The sequence below is a fragment of the Schistocerca cancellata genome, chromosome 3 (genome assembly GCF_023864275.1).
Source record: "Schistocerca cancellata isolate TAMUIC-IGC-003103 chromosome 3, iqSchCanc2.1, whole genome shotgun sequence".
In the NCBI taxonomy this organism is placed as follows: domain Eukaryota; kingdom Metazoa; phylum Arthropoda; class Insecta; order Orthoptera; family Acrididae; genus Schistocerca; species Schistocerca cancellata.
Genome location: NC_064628.1, coordinates 44498041 through 44514984, shown reverse-complemented (window position 1 = coordinate 44514984; position 16944 = coordinate 44498041). Strand labels below are relative to the sequence as shown.

The following is a 16944-nucleotide window of genomic DNA, read 5'->3' as shown; positions in this document are numbered from 1 at the left end:
GTAAAACATTTTATATACCTAGGTGAAATTTTGGAGCCAACCGGAGGAGAGAAAGTTGCACAGAAGATCAGACAACAGAAAATGAAGAGAGCATATGGTATGACACATGAAATATACAATAAAAAATGCATCTCCTCGAACACAAAAATCAGACACTACTGCGCAGTAATTAAGCCAGCAGCACTGTATGCTAGTGAAACGCTCACACTCCACACAAAATGTGACTTAGAAAAAATACTAAAAGAAGAACGCAAAATTATGAGAAAGATTTTAGGTCCAAAATTAACAGAAGAAGGATACCGGATACAATCAAGAAGAACCACAGAAACTATATCAAACCTGGCAGCAGACATAAGAAGGCGAAGATTAAAATTTTATGGACATGTCACTAGACTTCCCCCCACACGACTCACCAACAGAATTCTCACTTACATACAAAAAGTCAAATCAACAACACCATGGATTAGCCAAGTAAAATTAGATTTACAAAAAGCAAATATTGAACTTAAAGATGTCAAAGACAGAAAAACTTTTAGAAATAAGGTGGAAAAGTGGATTGTATTGTCGGAGAAGGAAGCACTAAAGAGACCAGGAACAAAATGGACAGAAGAAAGAAAAAGAAAACATGGAGAACGAATGAAAGAAGTATGGAAGAAACGACGTCAGAAAGCTTTGCGTGATCCTTCTGGGTCCATTCGCGATAAGTAAGTAAGTATATATATATATATATATATATATATACACTCCTGGAAATTGAAATAAGAACACCGTGAATTCATTGTCCCAGGAAGGGGAAACTTTATTGACACATTCCTGGGGTCAGATACATCACATGATCACACTGACAGAACCACAGGCACATAGACACAGGCAACAGAGCATGCACAATGTCGGCACTAGTACAGTGTATATCCACCTTTCGCAGCAATGCAGCCTGCTATTCTCCCATGGAGACGATCGTAGAGATGCTGGATGTAGTCCTGTGGAACGGCTTGCCATGCCATTTCCACCTGGCGCCTCAGTTGGACCAGCGTTCGTGCTGGACGTGCAGACCGCGTGAGACGACGCTTCATCCAGTCCCAAACATGCTCAATGGGGGACAGATCCGGGGATCTTGCTGGCCAGAGTAGTTGACTTACACCTTCTAGAGCACGTTGGGTGGCACGGGATACATGCGGACGTGCATTGTCCTGTTGGAACAGCAAGTTCCCTTGCCGGTCTAGGAATGGTAGAACGATGGGTTCGATGACGGTTTGGATGTACCGTGCACTATTCAGTGTCCACTCGACGATCACCAGTGGTGTACGGCCAGTGTAGAAGATCGCTCCCCACACCATGATGCCGGGTGTTGGCCCTGTGTGCCTCGGTCGTATGCAGTCCTGATTGTGGCGCTCACCTGCACGGCGCCAAACACGCATACGACCATCATTGGCACCAAGGCAGAAGCGACTCTCATCGCTGAAGACGACACGTCTCCATTCGTCCCTCCATTCACGCCTGTCGCGACACCACTGGAGGCGGGCTGCACGATGTTGGGGCGTGAGCGGAAGACGGCCTAACGGTGTGCGGGACCGTAGCCCAGCTTCATGGAGACGGTTGCGAATGGTCCTCGCCGATACCCCAGGAGCAACAGTGTCCCTAATTTGCTGGGAAGTGGCGGTGCGGTCCCCTACGGCACTGCGTAGGATCCTACGGTCTCGGCGTGCATCCGTGCGTCGCTGCGGTCCGGTCCCAGGTCGACGGGCACGTGCACCTTCCGCCGACCACTGGCGACAACATCGATGTACTGTGGAGACCTCACGCCCCACGTGTTGAGCAATTCGGCGGTACGTCCACCCGGCCTCCCGCATGCCCACTATACGCCCTCGCTCAAAGTCCGTCAACTGCACATACGGTTCACGTCCACGCTGTCGCGGCATGCTACCAGTGTTAAAGACTGCGATGGAGCTCCGTATGCCACGGCAAACTGGCTGACACTGACGGCGGCGGTGCACAAATGCTGCGCAGCTAGCGCCATTCGACGGCCAACACCGCGGTTCCTGGTGTGTCCGCTGTGCCGTGCGTGTGATCATTGCTTGTACAGCCCTCTCGCAGTGTCCGGAGCAAGTATGGTGGGTCTGACACACCGGTGTCAATGTGTTCTTTTTTCCATTTCCAGGAGTGTATATACGGTCATCCTCTCTACTCATCCCATAACATAAGCAATACTAACCTTACAATCCATTATATACAAACCCTACACAATAAGGCACAGTAGCTTTACGATACCGACTATATGCCCAAATGCTCTCCAGTCCTAAGGAAGCTCTGTGAACCTGCTCATTCTTTCTACACACGTGACAGCCAGCGGTAATCAGCCCTTCTACGTCAACGGACAGAAGTCCCTCTCAGAATTGTTCCACAATTTCGGCGATCGCTTCTCGTCAACACAAATGCGTTACTTTCTCTTCTTCCTTGCCTTCTCGATTTTTTTCTAGAAACATCTCCACACTCATAGACTACAAGAACATAAGAACATACCAAAATGTTTCGAAGTACAGCAGCCTGCAAGCCACTGAGTAACTAGAAACAAACAGACCAAAAAATGATATTCGCACTCTCGAACACCGAAGTCGTTGATGTCATTATACTTACAGTTAAATCTTACGATCGCGGTCTCAAATGACTGGCATTCGACAATGAGCTAAGTATCGGAAATACACTCTCTTGACCCCAGTTACTCTGGAACTATCTCTACCGTCCTTACGACTTTCTCTCTACTCATCACATAACATAAACAATATTAACTTTACAATGACATATATAGATGCTACACAATGTATACCACATTAACTTTAGAATACAGTATATACACATTTGACACAAAACAGTGTACTTATCCAGTATATCTCTACAGCATGCGAAAAAAATTTCCTATTCCTACAGCGTCTATATACCCCAATGCTCTCCAATCTTAGGAAAGCACCGTCAACCTGCTCTTTCTCTCTACAGACCCGACACTCAGAGCTAATCTTCCCTCTTACATCAACGGACCTAAGTCACCCTCAGAACTCTTTTTACAAATTCAGTATCATCCGCCCCTCAGCACAAACGCCTTACTGTGTCTCCTTCCTTGTCTGTTCGCTTTTGTACAAACAACCTCAGACTCATAGACTCCAAGAACACATGTACTTTCCCCATAACATTACACGATTTTAGCTGTACTTCTCAATATCATGCACTAGGCTACACCCTACCGATCACTAGTTCATCATAATTCCCAAGATATAGACTTGAAATTAATTCTCTACAAACGCCGAACTTCATCTATGTGCAGCATGCTGTAAACAACTGACTAACTAGAAACAAACATATGCAAAATGATATTTCCACTCTCGAATACCGGTCTCAGTCATGTAACATATTCGAGATCTTGGCTATAATTTACATGTCAACTAAGGTCTTTCCCAGGTCTAGAGAACAGACAAGCGTGTATCCAACACACCACAATCGATCTTCACTCAACTAAATAAAGGAAGCAAATGTGCAGAAGTAGTCAACCGAACAATCTACATCCCATCGAACAACACTCCAACCCAAATCAATCATCTTGTCAAATTCTGACTTGATCACCAAAGCCGCCCAACACATACTATTACTTCGCTATTCGGTCGTCTAGAGGACATCAAAGTTAGCTCTTTCAGATCGATACACTCCAACAGGTCTCTGCATTCGGGCAGCTGCTCCAGTTATTTATTATTATTTATTATCATTTATGATCATTTGTTATTATTTATTATTATTTATATCATGTGCGTGTGTTCGCCACGAGGTCCGGAGTCCAACTGGGTTAGTACACATCGACAGCAGCAGAGGGCTGGTAGGGAGTTTGAATTTTGGCGGAAGATCATTCAATTCGTTTACCTAACAAAAGTGACTCCCAAGTTCAACTGTTTTTAGCTCCTGTCACAAGCACCAGAGCGCTCTGTCATCACGTCAGATGATTACGCAATTACCATTATTCAAGATGGCTTCACCCAGTGCGAAACGTGTCACCTTTCCCGAACCTGCATGCTACAGTAAAATTCCAACTTGGCTTTAGTCACACCCTACACATCCTTCAGCTGATCCCATTTCCAGATCTTTGCGCACCTGGTATCTGCAATTTAAGTCCGAGAAAGACATATCCATTACCTTCTGCAGCCTGTTTAGAAACAGAACGTCCTCATTTACTGCAACAGGAGCTGGTCTTGACCATTCGCCGGAAATGCGAGCGCCGTCGGCGGCATTTCAAAGCCACATATCTGTCCGTCTAAATAGCCGTCCACTCCAGCCCCAGGACCAGCATGCAGAAGTGGGCTCTCTCTATACCTGCTCTCCAGCTATTGTCTAATCACATACACTGCACAAATGGATTCCTGAATAGCGCAGATCTCTATCCTCCCCTGCATCTCCAACTCGACATGTAAACACTGACTCTCCCCCAGCTAGCGAACCCGACGTCATTCACGCTGCGCTGACAATTTCCACTCACAAATCTTAAACACTCTCATATATAAAAGCCTATTCACTCCTGCCAAAACTCACTTAATAATAAAAAAAACATTCTCCATTTCTAAGCATATATTAGTATGCATTTAGAACAAATAGACAAACATAATTCCAAACAGAAGTCATACATATGATTAAAAAAAAAGACCTCAATTTAGGTTATCCGACATTTATTTACATGTCCTAATGATAGAGTAGTAGATGAGTTGCATCATCCACTCGCTCAGTCCTTCAACACACACTTTCACGGAACTTCTTCGACTTATATGCCACCCACCCTGTTATAATAATTTTGTACAAACATTTACGCCCCCCCCCCTCACATACAAGCCAGCTCAATAGAAGATAATAATCCTTTTTTCCACAGATAGTCATAATCGGTGAACAAGCAAATACTTTTACCTACATACACACCCCTCTCACCGAGGATAGGGCATTTAATATTACATACTTAAACACAGACCAATGATAACAATATTCCGACTCGCACATTGTCCTTGTAATAAAGATAAAATTCATTTTCGTATATGGTGCAAAACAGCCATTTTACATCAATGCACCCTCAGTCGACCCAAGTCGCCCTCAGAACAGTTCAGCTAATTCGAGAGCCTTTTCCAGTCGGCAGAAACGCGTCAGTCTTTCTGATCAGAGCCTGCTCCCCTTTTATACATATAACTCCAGACTCGCGTATTAGAAGACCAAAAATATTTTTAATATAATCTTATAAAATTCACGTCGTACTCGTCGATATTAAGCACAGTCCTAGAACTTTAGCGCGCCATAGACCTCTGACTAGCTAGAATTCCTGCCCTGCACAGACATTAACACAGACTGATGCACGACCTCTCACAGGAAACTACACCTTGCACCTTGTAAATCATATTCTTACAGTCGATAGCATAACATTGAATGATTTTAAATGAAGGACAGCCACAACACAAGGAAACTAGAAGAGACTGGTGGCGTTGTGGCGACTTTCCAAACTACCCCCCCCCGAAAGTGATTGACGGCCTCTACAATTAAACTTATTTGTCGTAAACCCAATAGTTGAGAACTCTCCCATCCATCCCTGGTGATTGTTCATTTTGCGCACAAGTACGGGATCACCGTTTTCGGTGCTAGCAACCCCAGAAGTTGCGGTCCATCAACCAAAATTTGTTCCCCGACTTATACAAGCATTGTCACTCAGTCATTATGTGGTACCCAATGCACGGATGGTATGGATAAGACACCACAGATCTTCTGTAATATTGTCCATCACACTGATATCGCGAAAAATTTTACAGCAAGTCTGACACTGGCCAATCATGTGACAGCATGTTTTCCTAATTTCAGTATCATAGTTAAACCATACCTAGTCTACTTTGCAAGTACCATTGCGAGCATCGATAGACGACTGCTCAGTACATCCATTCACACTTAATTCTCGAACACATAAAAACGATACAATTATACCAGACAATGCTATACATATTTCTGAGACCTTGCGCATAGTACTCGATCAATCTCTATGCATGTGGCGGTCACAGAGCAATCTCGCCCCTCCTATGTTAAACAACCGTCCTCACCTCGGCATTGACCGGCCTACCCCGCAACATCGCTACCCAATTAATCCTCAACCGAGCAGACGAATATAGCTATGCTTCTCTTCTCTTGCCTGAATAGAGCTTTCCTAGTCGTAACCCCTCCAAGTGCACCACATTTCTCGAGATGTAACCAAGTCTTGGAGCTTTGCAAACCATATCGATCTATAGTAACAGATCTCAAAGTGCCTTAATTTAATAACATACAGTTAAGAAGAACAAGAACGGAATGATATTTATACGCAACGTTGTTCGACACATTTTTACGAAAATCACCCAATGTATCATGTGTAAAGTATTGTAGCTGCATACGACTAGAACGCAAGCTATATCACGTGACTAAAGCTTCCAGATAGAACACTGGAAAAAAAATTGACCTTCAGCAACTTGTCTTTCTCTAGAATAAATGAGTCAACGTTTAAATCGTACCTAGTTACAGCTATGTCTCAATCGATCATCTTGTACACTCTCTGTTATCCTTTAAGACAGAGGTGAGTAAGTTTAGACGTGAATGATTCTCTGTCCTCCTCAAAAGCATCAAATACGGTATTCAACTCGCGTGTATCACTGCTACCTCGGTAGACATTCACTATAATACGAACTCAACGAGAAAAAATTGACTGCTGTCCTTATTCCGCATGCTTCGATGTCATCGTTTTCCTGCATTCCTCTTGTTGCAGCATACTTGACTCCATGTACAAATTGCTCCCTGCGAACCAGAAGATAAGCAAGTACATCCTCATTTTCACCGCATTTCGGTGTATATTAGGTTAGTTTATACGTATGCGCTATTCAGTTTTCGCATTTCTTTCGATTTTATGTCACATCCGTCCGTGCGACCGCGACATAACCTATCGTTCTGTGTTCTAAAATTGCCTGTAAATGTAACCCAAGCGTATCCAGTCACCTCCACATCCGGAGAGCGCTTGCTCTGTTTTCTGTATCTCTATGTACATGCACGTCTCGTGGAAGGCTCCCAGGACCGGCGATAGGGTAGGATTAACGTTCGAATGTGGATCCGCCGGGAGTTATACCGAGAGCGGTGTTCAGATGCGGATCCACAGTGCGCCACTCACAGAGTAGTGTTTGAAAGGTGGATCCGCCTCGCGCAAGGTAGGAAGCTGTATTCGAATGCAGATCCACAGTATACAATTCCCGAGCTAGCGTTCGAGTGTGGATCTGCTGCGTACTATACAGGGTGTTACAAAAAGGTACGGCCAAACTTTCAGGAAACATTCGTTACACACAAAGAAAGAAAATATGTTATGTGGACATGTGTCCGGAAACGCTTACTTTCCATGTTAGAGCTCATTTTATTACTTCTCTTTAAATCACATTAATCATGGAATGGAAACACACAGCAACAGAAGTACTAGCGTGACTTCAAACACTTTGTTACAGGAAATGTTCAAAATGTCCTCCGTTAGCGAGGATACATGCATCCACCCTCCGTCGCATGGAATCCGTGATGCGCTGATGCAGCCCTGGAGAATGGCGTATTGTATCACAGCCGTCCACAATACGAGCACGAAGAGTCTCTACATTTGGTTCCGGGGTTGAGTAGACAAGAGCTTTCAAATGCCCCCATAAATGAAAGTCAAGAGGGTTGAGGTCAGGAGAGCGTGGAGGCCATGGAATTGGTCCGTCTCTAGCAATCCATCGGTCACCGAATCTGTTGTTGAGAAGCGTACGAACACTTCGACTGAAATGTGCAGGAGCTCCATCGTGCATGAACCACATGTTGTGTCGTACTTGTAAAGGCACATGTTCTAGCAGCACAGGTAGAGAAATCATGATAACGTGCTCCATTGAGGGTAGGTGGACGACGAAACTAAAATGAGCTCTAACATGGAAATTAAGCGTTTCCGGTCACATGTAGACATAACATCTTTTCATTATTTGTGTGTGAGGAATGTTTCCTGAAAGTTTGGCCGTACCTTTTTGTAACACCCTGTATATCCGGAGCTGTGTCCGGGGGCGGATCCACCACACGCAGCATCCGCGATAGGGTTCGCGGGTGGACCAAGCACGCGTTACATCCGGACAAGTATTCTATGCTCGAAGCTTGTTCCACCAGCCGATGGGACTGGGTCTGGTAACATTTGCTTGGAGCCACTTCATGAAACAAGTTTAAGCTGGCGCTGGTACTTTACTTGTTGGATTTCTTCACACTTACTAGTCACGTCCACTGAAGTGCGCTCTAGACCTCATTGTCTGCTTCCGACACACCACAGCCCGCACATAAGAAGCTAGTTCAATCAGGCAATATTGTTGTTAAGAATCTGGCACACTAATTCCGTAGTCATGAGAGAAAAATTAAGCACTGTAGCTTTTTAAACTAGGAGGTCATTCGACGAAAGGCAAGAAAGGCAGTTCATTAAGCTTATCCGTTACGGATGCTTAAGAACACGTTACTGCTTATTCAGTACATATATGAAAAACTGTACCAGTCATTTTCTTTTTAACTTTTACTCCATAAGCCGGTTTTCTAATCTTTTCAGTTTCATCTGCAGATGGAAGGAGTCTCATCTGCAGATGGTGTATACGAGATCACATGACTATTTCATAGCGTAAATCTGGGTGAAGGCTCTGTGACAAGAAGACAGAACATGTTGAAATGTATCGCCATCACCACGAATAATACCTATACAAGGTAGGCAACATTTTTTCCACAGGACCAAGAGATTGAAAATAACCCTTGTCAGAAGTAAACACAGTGTGAATGTTGCGATGGATTCTTTTAAATGATATTCGCTCATCAGTTCCTCCATCCGTGTTTGTGATAGAATGTTTAATTCTGCATGTCTCTTCCCGCTATAGGTAGAAGAATTAAGATAGCTTTTGTTGGTTACAGTACTTTACTCCCACAATAGAATGGTGCATCCAGCCGTAGATAATGGATAAGTGTAAATTCGATAGCGTATTTGTGTGACGAAGGACAATAGAAGAATTTGGGATTGAGCAAAACGTCCTCTCAGTTCATAGCTCCATTACAAAGAAATCAGTCTCGTTATTACTTAACCCCACCGACGTTTTCTCGTATCGTAAACTGCATGACTTTCTGACGTTCAGCTATACGCTACGACTGTGCTTTTTATTGCGAAATAACATGCCGGTGCCCATTTTCTGGAAATACCTCCATTCACGAAACGACACTTTCAGATTAAAGCAAATGTAATTACTTGCAGCAAGCAAAGGAAGGAAGGAAGATTGTATTTAACGTCCCGCAGACATAGATGTCATTAGAGACGGGGCACAAGCCAGGATTATGTCAAGGAAGAGGAAGGAAATCAACCATGCCCTTTGGAAGGACCTGTCCCGGCATTTGGCTGCAGCGATTCAGTGAAATCACGGAAAACCTAAATCTGGAATGGCCAGATGTGGGTTTGAACCTTCAACCTCCCGAATGCGAGTCCATTGTGCTAACTACTGCACCACCTCACTCGGTACTCGCAGGAAGTGACCACTAATAGTGTATCCAAGGTGACTCAAACCTTTTGATTCAGACTGAAACAGGTGTTAGTGCGTCCACAACCGATTATACTGAGACGGGGAACCAGTAGTCGGAAATTCACATTTATTGTTTTGTGGAACTACACAGCTCACACGACCTAACAACAACGTAGCGCATAGTACAAGAATTGTTCAGAGCGACGACCACCAGTCTCAAGGCATATATTGCAATGTCTGGAATGAGGACAATCCCTATGCCACCTACTTGGGTTGCCACCAGCAACAATTGTCAATGTATGGGTATGGGCGAGCGTTGTCCAGGATCACTTAATAGGACAGTATTTGCTGTCTTCCTGTCTTATTAACCCGTGTTAACTGGTGTTCCTCTAAGATATTCTGCCACAGTTCTTAGAGATTGTACCCCAAGTTGTCCAAGATGCCTGTCCCCTGGTACAAGACACACCGGGGACCTTTGAGAGAATGCCACTACTGATCTTCATGCGCCGTTGCCATGTATCCATTGAGACTCGTAGTCGTCACTTTGAACTATTACTATGATCTACACTGTTGCTGTGCAGTATACGCAGTGTATGTCCATAAGGCAATAAATGCCCATTTACGACCATTGGTGCCCTATGGCATAATAATCGTTGGTGGAGTCACTATCACCTTTTTCAAATTGACCCAGTAGCTTTGAGACACTTTGAATGAAAATAAAGAATGAAGTACATATCAAATGAAATTTCGTGTGGCTAGGGCCTCCCGTCAGGTAGACCGGTCGCCTTGTGCAAGTCTTTTGAGTTGACGCAACTTCGGTGACTTACGCGTTGATAGGGATGACATGATGATGATGACGACAGCACGACATCTAGTCCCAGAGACGAGAAATCTCCAATCCAGCCGGGAATCGAACCCGGGCCCCTTTGCACGGCACTCCGTCGCACTGTCCACTTTCCCTTTTTTTCGTTTTTGATAGTTGTGTTTTGGTAGTTGCGGACGTCACATGACATCCGCTCAAGTTCGATGCTTCCACTCAGTTTTTTATTACACAGGCCAACCAGCTCTCTGACCGAACACGCTGAGCTACCGTGCCGATATTCGCTCAGGTATTGGGTCGGACCTGATATACATCCGAAATAGATTAACTTTACAAGTTCTGGCGCAAAGAAGACAGACACGTAAATCATTGAGAATTGTTAAAAAAACCGTATCTTTCGAGTGATTACATCTGTCGAAGTTAACACATCAGATAATCGGAATCGAACGAGTTGTAAGGTAAAACAAAGTTAAATTGCGTTCAGGTAAGGATTTTTGGTACTACTACTAGTTGTATGAACATTCCCGAAATAAGTAAACCATCTTCAGTCATTAAATATCAGAAGCCACCCATCACGGACAGTCTTGCAGGTAATAGTTGTCCATTTATATTTCCTGCTCATCTCCTGCACGATATGCTTACCGCGAACTTACAGACGTCGAATGCAGAATTAAGATTTGTACAGGGCGACAATTATTGAACTATATGAAGTAAAATCGTCATAACTTCTGAACGATTTGCGTTCTGACGTTCAAACTGCACGGTTGGCCGCGGGGCATGATGAGAATGAGTATGCGCAATTTGAACGTGAAAGTGAACAAAATTGGCCCATTTGGGAGACTGAGAATCCACATTTCGCCATCGCGAAGTCTCTTCTGTCCCAACGGGTGTATGTGTGGTGTGCAGCGTCCGGTCATGGAATAATCAGTGCGACATTCTCTGATTGCACGGTGCCTAACGAACGGTAAGTGAGGGCTTTGAATGAATATTTCATCCCCATTATCCAAAGTGACCATGAATTCGACAAGATGTGGTTCATGTAAGACGGAATTGGAACCCATCGAAGCAAGAGAGTGTTTGATGCCCTCGAGGAGCAGTCTGGCGACAGCATTCTTGCTCTGGGGTGCCCAGACACCACCAGCAAGGGCATCGATTGGCCACCGTATCCTCCGGATCTTAACACATGCGACACCTTTTTGTGGGGCTATATTGAAGACAAAGTGTACAGCAATAACACCAAAACCATTGCTGAGTTGAAAACAGCCATTCAGGAAGTCATCGAGAGCGTCCATGTTCCGACACTTCAGCGGGTCATGGAGAATTTCGCTATCCGTCTGCTCCACATCATCTCATCAATGATGGCAGGCATATCAAACATGTCATAACCTAAATCCGAATAGTTGTAGTGACGTTTAAAATTTGAATAAACTTTTTGCAAACCGTAGTTTGTAAGTAATTTACTCTTCTTTCATATAGTTCAATAATTGTCACCCTGTGTCATTGGACAATGTAAATAGTTAACTATTTGAAGTTTTTGTTGTCATAAATATTGGTAAATAACGTTAAACTGGTTTTATCGTTACACTGCATAACGATTTTGGTAATAATCAATGAAAATGGAACCATTTAAACAGTACTCAGTAGATAGAATAATGTTTATTGACAAGTAGGAGTGCAGACAAAGTATACAGAAAACACATTTTGGCCAGGAGCTTTAGAGGGGATGTCCTTGTCGGTGCCAGGTCGGTAGTGCCGTCACTGGAGGATGCTGGAGTACAGTGTCAGGTCATCAGACGACATACGGGTAGTAAACACCGTAGTAGACCTGCTCGCTGCCACGCAGGGTCTCCCTGGGCGCAGCAGGGATCGGCACTGGGCCAGGACGTGGTAGGGGCAGAGGGCCGGGCACAGCCAGAGCCGCGCAGACCACGGCCAGCACCACAAACAGGAACACCTGTGGCAAAGAGAACACCTCTGGTCACAGACACTGCAGCTCAGCCAACAACAAAACAGCAATATCTCTGGTCAAAGATGTAATAAGGGAACTAGCCACGGAGGTATAACAACGGAAGATAGCGCTAATGACATACGCTGTGCGTTGCTTAAAGCCAGCATAGCCATGTTAGTTGCCCCAGATTATTACTAGACTGCCGTCTACGACTGTTTCTTGTTTTTAATTTCAATCTTTTGTGCTCAAAAGTTTTAAATAGAAAATAGTACGGTGATTTTGTGAACAATACAGTGTGAAGAAGACGTTTATCTCATCCTAAACACATACGTGATCCAGTAATGCGACACGTTTCGCTTCGTTAATAAAACTTTCTCTTTGTTATACGTTTCGAATAACCAAGAAGAGAAGTGTGTTATAGGAAAAGGGTGCTTTCGTAATCCAGCATTTTCCTTAATATCGACTGACGAAACTGATGGTCGGTCTGTGTCCTCCTCCCGAAACTGCTAAGAACATATTTTGCTATGTTTGGTAGGTTTCCAGTCTTGCCTTCTCGTAGCTTTCACCGAGAGAGTTGAATTGGTAGGAAATCTAAAGTCAAACTATAAAAATAGAACCTCTACAGTAAAAGAAAGCACTGCGACCAAAATTCATGTATATAACACAAAATGTCAACTGAACTTACGAATGGAATGTGATTCAAATCAAATGGTTCAAATGGCTCTGAGCACTATGGGACTTAACTGCTGTGGTCATCAGTCCCCTAGAACTTAGAACTATTTAAACCTATCTAACCTAAGGACATTATACGCATCCATGCCCGAGGCAGGATTCGAACCTGCGACCGTAGCGGTCGAGCGGTTCCAGACTGTAGCGCCTAGAACCGCTCGGCGACTCCGGCCGACGGAAATGTGATTCCTTTGCAGTTCAGAGTGTAATCAAAATGATTAGTACACCCGTAAATTATGTAAGTTCTCATTTTTTATCAAAGCGCTTCCACCAGAAGCTAATGTTCAGGACAACTAACATGACGGACATGGGCTTCAATTTTGTGACGTCATGACAGTTCCGCTTAAATATACCTCCATGAAACTAGCAGCAAAAACAGGAACACCTCTGGAAAAACAACAGTTTTGGTCACAAAAATTACATCGTAGCTAACACCTCAAATAGGAAGAGCATTAAAGAATATCTCTGGTCCGCTCATCACACAAAATACCGCAGATTCATAAAGTCACCGGCAACATCATTCGTGATGCAGAAAGATGAAATCTCTAGTTAAAGATGAATACACTCCTGGAAATTGAAATAAGAACACCGTGAATTCATTGTCCCAGGAAGGGGAAACTTTATTGACACATTCCTGGGGTCAGATACATCACATGATCACACTGACAGAACCACAGGCACATAGACACAGGCAACAGAGCATGCACAATGTCGGCACTAGTACAGTGCATATCCACCTTTCGCAGCAATGCAGCCTGCTATTCTCCCATGGAGACGATCGTAGAGATGCTGGATGTAGTCCTGTGGAACGGCTTGCCATGCCATTTCCACCTGGCGCCTCAGTTGGACCAGCGTTCGTGCTGGACGTGCAGACCGCGTGAGACGACGCTTCATCCAGTCCCAAACATGCTCAATGGGGGACAGATCCGGAGATCTTGCTGGCCAGGGTAGTTGACTTACACCTTCTAGAGCACGTTGGGTGGCACGGGATACATGCGGACGTGCATTGTCCTGTTGGAACAGCAAGTTCCCTTGCCGGTCTAGGAATGGTAGAACGATGGGTTCGATGACGGTTTGGATGTACCGTGCACTATTCAGTGTCCCCTCGACGATCACCAGTGGTGTACGGCCAGTGTAGGAGATCGCTCCCCACACCATGATGCCGGGTGTTGGCCCTGTGTGCCTCGGTCGTATGCAATCCTGATTGTGGCGCTCACCTGCACGGCGCCAAACACGCATACGACCATCATTGGCACCAAGGCAGAAGCGACTCTCATCGCTGAAGACGACACGTCTCCATTCGTCCCTCCATTCACGACTGTTGCGACACCACTGGAGGCGGGCTGCACGATGTTGGGGCGTGAGCGGAAGACGGCCTAACGGTGTGCGGGACCGAAGCCCTGCTTCATGGAGACGGTTGCGAATGGTCCTCGCCGATACCCCAGGAGCAACAGTGTCCCTAATTTGCTGGGAAGTGGCGGTGCGGTCCCCTACGGCACTGCGTAGGATCCTACGGTCTTGGCGTGCATCCGTGCGTCGCTGCGGTCCGGTCCCAGGTCGACGGGCACGTGCACCTTCCGCCGACCACTGGCGACAACATCGATGTACTGTGGAGACCTCACGCCCCACGTGTTGAGCAATTCGGCGGTACGTCCACCCGGCCTCCCGCATGCCCACTATACGCCCTCGCTCAAAGTCCGTCAACTGCACATACGGTTCACGTCCACGCTGTCGCGGCATGCTACCAGTGTTAAAGACTGCGATGGAGCTCCGTATGCCACGGCAAACTGGCTGACACTGACGGCGGCGGTGCACAAATGCTGCGCAGCTAGCGCCATTCGACGGCCAACACCGCGGTTCCTGGTGTGTCCGCTGTGCCGTGCGTCTGATCATTGCTTGTACAGCCCTCTCGCAGTGTCCGGAGCAAGTACGGTGGGTCTGACACACCGGTGTCAATGTGTTCTTTTTTCCATTTCCAGGAGTGTACATTTTAGTAGTCCTATATTAGCTATATAAGGTCTTGAGAATCTCCGATTAGCGGTTTACAGGGAGGCGGTTTGAGGTAAAGAACGTTATCTAAGAGGACCATGTAGCACATCGTCTGAGAGATTAAGGCTGCTTCCTATCAGCTTGTTGGACGGTTGAGTCAATTTGAGGCAGTCCTACGAAGGCACAGAGGGCCATGGCATGCGTTGAACATAGTGAGATCTGCAGCTTCGGGAAACTAAAGAACAGGAAATGCGGCTTTACCCCTTTGCGAGTCTTGCTAAGCTGCACCATATTGCTGGCATGGTGTGCCACAGAGGTCCAAACTGTCGTTTTAATAACGTTCTTCAAAGCATCCATTCCATAAAATTTGCTAACTTCAATGTATTATTTTATCTAAATTGTGTACACGTTAGGTTTTTATGCAATAACGCTTTTATCATCAAACTGTGATTCTCCTAACGTGAGTAACATAAACAATAATTCACGATCTTTGTCACTGTAGTTGTATTACTGTGGTTTACAGAATGTTATCAGCAATAAATCAAAATTATAAACAAACCGAAATTGGAGAATCCGGCAAATGACCTCCCATGAATTGATACTAATCAAATAATGAATATCAGCTTGGGTAAATTGTTCTCCTTGATCATTCCTCCATGCACGGCATATTTCGTACATCTTGCTGGCGGAACAGGAGAGTATATGTAACCAAATGGTAAATAACCATAGTAATATTCTCCCCAAGAATATGTAACACAGAATATTTAAACAGTTCTCGCACTATCACTAAGCACAACAAACCATCTGCATGCAAGAATGTGCTCAGACGTTATTGACAGTTGCACCAGTGTCTGCAGCTCGAGTCTTCACCCTAATAACATGCACTTCTATGCACTGTGCACGCAGAAGAGAGGGAAAGAGTCGCTGATGTGATAATCACTCGAAATATCTCTCATCTGTTCGCTGACGCTGTGACGCGCCCTCTTAGGCAGATAAAACGGCAGGAGTGAATGCTACGGTGTACTTACGAGGGTCTTCATAGTGCCGCTTCGATTCGACTGATGCCCCTCGGCAGTCGGGCAGCACATTTATAGCGGCTGGAGATGCACTCGGCGCTGCCCCGGGGCGTGGGCGTGGCTGGCGCTCCTTCTCTCGGGGTATGAGGTGAGGTGTGGCGGGGGCGGCCGGCAGCGAGGGCTGCGGAAGCTGTAGTCCGGGCTGCGTCACCAAGGACGCGCAGGCGGGACTCTGCCAGCTAGGCGCACCCGCTAATATACGATTGCGGGATGAGTGGTAAACTATTTCTGCAGCTTGTCACGTCGTTCAAATTTATTGTGTTAACCCTACAAAGAGAACCTGAAGAGAAAATAACATTTAAATCTAAAGCAAGCAGGGCAAGACATTCGTTCCTCAATATATATTTTCTTTAATGTCGTTTGTTGTTAACAAGATTAGCTTCTTCTCAGCAAAATACCGCTGTGTGTCGGTCTGAAATCGTACCGGAATGATACAACTGCCCAGACTGTTTCACGCATCCCTTAAGACCCGAAGCTAAATTTTAATTGCTCCGCGGAATCGCTGTCTCTAAAATGATCATAACATGGAATCCTAAGCTTATAAATTCCTATAAAACGCTACTGAATGACTGTACTTGCTAATTTCACAACCTGTGACATTGTCGCGAAAAAACAGTGATCCGTATATGTAATAAGTTTCCTTTAATTTACATTTATGATCACAAACTTTTTGTTAACAGATTACTAGTTTCGGTCTTTAATGACCATCATCGTATCTGCTTCAAAAAAACAAAGTCCTAATGTACTGCAGCCATAGTGGCATCGTCAAACGTTAAATGTGGAATCACCACCAGCATCGTCAAATACATATAAATAAAG

The 16944-nt window shown here is 45.0% G+C and overlaps 1 long non-coding RNA gene across 1 annotated transcript; it reads right to left on the bottom strand.

Moving 5' to 3' along the window:
- Positions 1 to 12020: 12020 nt before the first annotated feature.
- LOC126176912 (uncharacterized) lies at positions 12021 to 16259 on the bottom strand. The gene is made up of 2 exons (XR_007535698.1): positions 16078 to 16259; positions 12021 to 12337 (listed from the first exon to the last, which is right to left on the bottom strand). It is a non-coding gene; the product is annotated as an uncharacterized LOC126176912 (long non-coding RNA).
- Between the last annotated feature and the right edge of the window lie 685 nt (positions 16260 to 16944).